This window comes from Schistocerca americana, chromosome 9 (genome assembly GCF_021461395.2).
Source record: "Schistocerca americana isolate TAMUIC-IGC-003095 chromosome 9, iqSchAmer2.1, whole genome shotgun sequence".
NCBI lineage: Eukaryota > Metazoa > Arthropoda > Insecta > Orthoptera > Acrididae > Schistocerca > Schistocerca americana.
Window position 1 is genome coordinate 32,356,102 of NC_060127.1, and position 4,173 is coordinate 32,360,274.

Here is a 4,173-nt window from a genome sequence, read left to right on the forward strand (position 1 = left end):
CTATGAAGGGAACTGTCTTTGTGCTCCCTCATTTTTTGGGAAGTGTATAACAAAATTAGTATTTGCTGGATCTGTAGACAGAAAATATTTATATTAGTACATCTATAAAATTCTATTTTAACCAATGCTGCAGTGCAGCTAGAAACTAGATATTAAACAAAATAAGCAACTATGAAAAGCAAAGCATAAAAATATCATTAAATAGTCATGTGACATTTCATACGTTAGTATAAATTTTCTCAACTCTCGTTGAAAGACACTTGTCATAATCAGGTGTGCAGATGTAAGTATCTTTCCAAGTAATGAGCGTGTCGTATTTGCAATGCTTTCTACAAAGGAATGTCAATAGCGAGGATAATGGCCTCCTTTTTTTCTCCACCTGTGCCTTTGAAAGGCACTCACTAATGGCTTTTTCTCTAGGCGACTGGCACACCTGGGCGCCACCTGTGTCACTTAGCTTCCTTACCGAAATATTTACGACAGCAGTTTGCGCTACAGTGACAGTCTCATATAAAAAAAAAAAATTTCAGAGGTCAAGAATTTGCGATACGAATGTGTAGAAACAAAATCCTATAAATATAACAGCGTCCAACTCTCTAATTAAAGTAGGAAAATTGAAATTATTGATTGAAAAGCTGAACCAGAAAGAAATTTTAATATGTGCATTACAAGAAACAAGGTTTTTAGATGAAACTGCTTTAGATTTTGAAAACTATCGTTTATTTAAAGGAAAACCAGGTAAAATCTTAATGAAACAAATGCCATACCTGGGAACAGCATTTCTGGTACATCACTCAATTTTAGATTCAGTTACTAACTTCTACTCGAGTTCTGAGAGACTATCCATTCTTGAGATTAAATGTAAAAACAAAGGATACTCTATAATCAACTGTCATGCACCCATAAACCAGGACAACAAAAATAACCCGGAGAAAGTTGAAGAATTTTGGGAGATACTTGAAATGGAACTGGATAGATGCTCAAAGAAGAACATAAAAATGTTAGTAGGCGATTTTAACGCACAAATAGGAAGGGAGAAAAAATACCATGGAACAGTAGGCCTCTTCCCAGGTCACAAAAGAACTTCAAAAAATGGAGAAAGGCTTATAGAGGTATGTAGGCATTTCAACTTGAAAATAATGACAACAAATTTCAAAAAGCTGAGCCGAAAAACTAAAACATGGAGATCACCAAATCCACTTCTCGGAGAATTCCAAATTGACCATGTGGCTATCTCACTTCATTGTCAAGAAGAAATTCAAAACACTAAAGTGCTGAAAAGCCTTGATGTTGATTCAGACCACTATTTGACTACGATTAAATTCAGACCACTCCCATTTCGAAAAGAGAAGAAAACCTTTTACAAAATTCCAAAATATAACACAGAAACTTTAAAAAATGAAGAAATTAAACAACGGTTTCAAAGAGCATTGCACAAAGATAGCGATGGCATATCCACAATAAATAAGGAAGCGGGATGGGAGGAGATCAAAAACGAAATAGTTGAAATAGCAAAAGAAAATTGTCTCGTGAAAAGAGTAAGAAGACAACCATGGTGGGACAATGAATGTGATGAGAACCTGGAGAAGAGACAGAAATTGTGGCAGAAATGGAACTCCACAAAAGATCCTCAAGATCTTGACAATTTTAAAATCCAGAGAAGAGAAACAGCCAAGCTTTTCCGTAATAAAAAAAGAAGACAATTTCAGGATAACCTAGAACAGATTGAGGAAGACTTTAAAAGAAATAATTCTAGAGATTTGTACAAAACTTTTAGAAAACAGCTAACCAAATACCAATCCCCAAATTTATGTTTTAAAGATGAAGAGAACAAGCTAGGTTTGACAAACAAGACTAATTGTGAAATATTAGCAAAATATTTCGAGAATCTACTAAATTGTGAACCACCCAAAGATAAAATGAGTTTTGAAAACCACCGAAATACTAATACCGAGTCAAAACCTCCAGACGCTGAAGAAATAAAACACATAATACACAGTCTAAAAAACAATAAAGCCCCAGGTGAAGACTCCATAGTACCAGAAATCCTAAAAATAATGGATACCAACCTCCCACAAGTTTTGGAACATATGTTTAAGAAGATCTGGGACGAAGAAAGAATTCCTGAAGACTGGCAGTGTGCCCTGATACACCCACTACACAAAAAGGGGGATAAGATGAATGTTAATAATTATAGAGGGATCTCGCTACTACCAGTAGGATACAAAATTTTGTCAAGGAAATTACTTCAAATCGTGGAGCCAGTTCTGGATAAAAAAATAGGTGAATATCAAGCAGGTTTTAGACAAGTGAACAAATATTTAACCTGAAAACACTAATTCGTTACAGAATCTCAAGAGGCCAGAGATTTGCAATAGTATTTGTAGAGTTCAAAAAAGCATACGACTCGGTAGATAGAGAAACATTACTGAAAGTATTGGAAGAATTTGGGGTCGATAAGAAAACAATTCAAATTATCAAACAGACGCTAACAAACAGTAAGGCCAAAGTTAAATTTATGGGTGAAATTTCAAGGAAGTTCGAAATTAAAACAGGTGTTAGACAAGGTGATGGTTTATCCCCAATCCTCTTCAACTGCGTACTGGAAAAGATATTGAGAATATGGAAAGAAGAACTCAAAGGCACCAAGAATGACATCAGAATTGGAACAAAAAAAGAAAAAATAGAAGTGGACTGTTTAGCTTTTGCAGACGATCTGGCAATAGTTACAGAAAACGAAGAAATAGCTCAGAACTACCTGGAGAAACTACAAGAAGTTTCGGCCAGAGCTGGACTGCAGATTTCATTTGAAAAAACCGTGTATATGTCTAATCATAGAAATAACAAGAAAAATCTTATTACTAAGTACGGCAATATTAAGAGAGTAGAAAAATTTAAGTATTTAGGTGAAATAATTCAAGTGAATGGTTTAGACAAGAGTGCAAACCAGGCGAGAGCAAGGAAAATGGAATTTGCTTTTCAAAAAACCAAAGACATATATAACAAAAAAAACATTTCGATTCAAGCTAAATTAAGACATTATAAAACTGTCATTAGACCAGAATGCCTGTATGCATCGGAGTGCCTAACTCTTAACAAAAAGGGGGAAATAGAAAACATGGAAAAGAAAGAAAGGAAAATTTTGAGAAAAATATTAGGACTGAGAAAGATTGGAGAAGAGTACAAGCTAAAGAGTAATAAGGAAATATACAAAACTATTGAGAAAGTGAGTGAGGCAATGCGTAAACGCAAACTAACGTTTTATGGTCACCTGTCGAGGATGGATGGAAACAGACTAACAAGAAAAGTGTTTGAACATAGTAACAGGAACGAAAAAACCAACAATAAACGGATACAGATGGTGAAAAAGGATTTGGCCTATTTTAATGTCACCCGTGAGTCAATCAGGGACAGGGAAAAGTTTAGACAAATAGTGAACGAAATTAAGTGTTTTCCAGAAGAAACGAAACTAAAGAATAATAACAGGAAATGGTCGGAAGAGCGGAGGAGGAACCACTCGAAAATGATGAGGAAATATTGGGAAGAGAGAAAAAAAGATCAAAAAGCCGGGCAAGTGAATTGTTGAACGTGGTCCAAAGATGGCCGAAATCGAAAGAAGAAGAAGATAACAGCGTCCAAAAACTTTTTGCCGGCATTGTGATACATTACGCATATACACACATTTCATAACTCTTAAAGTACGATTCTTGGTTTCCAACATCCTTCTTCATAAGTCAGAGTCCCTAACCACTATTCATTACTCCTTACCTTATTACACATATAAATATGCGTCAACACTTCTTCAATATTTGATCATAACAGATACGTAGCATAATCAAATAACTCATATAGCATCAGCTTATTGATCATAAACATACCGCAACAGCATAACACACACGATCATCGTAATAATAACATCATAACACCTCAGTCAACTCTCAAAATCGCCGTAGCTTCCTCCAATAATTTCAAAACCCAAAAAAATTCTCTGCTCATGTCAAAAGTGTCATCTGCCTCAAACGTACTTTAAAAATCGTGATCCCATACCAAATATATCATTCAAAGCCCTCATAACATCACAATGGGTCCAAAAAAATATGAACAGTTCACAAAGTACAGACAAAATACAATTTCGTACGTGTGAAGTTATCCAACGGTGTAATTATGTAAACA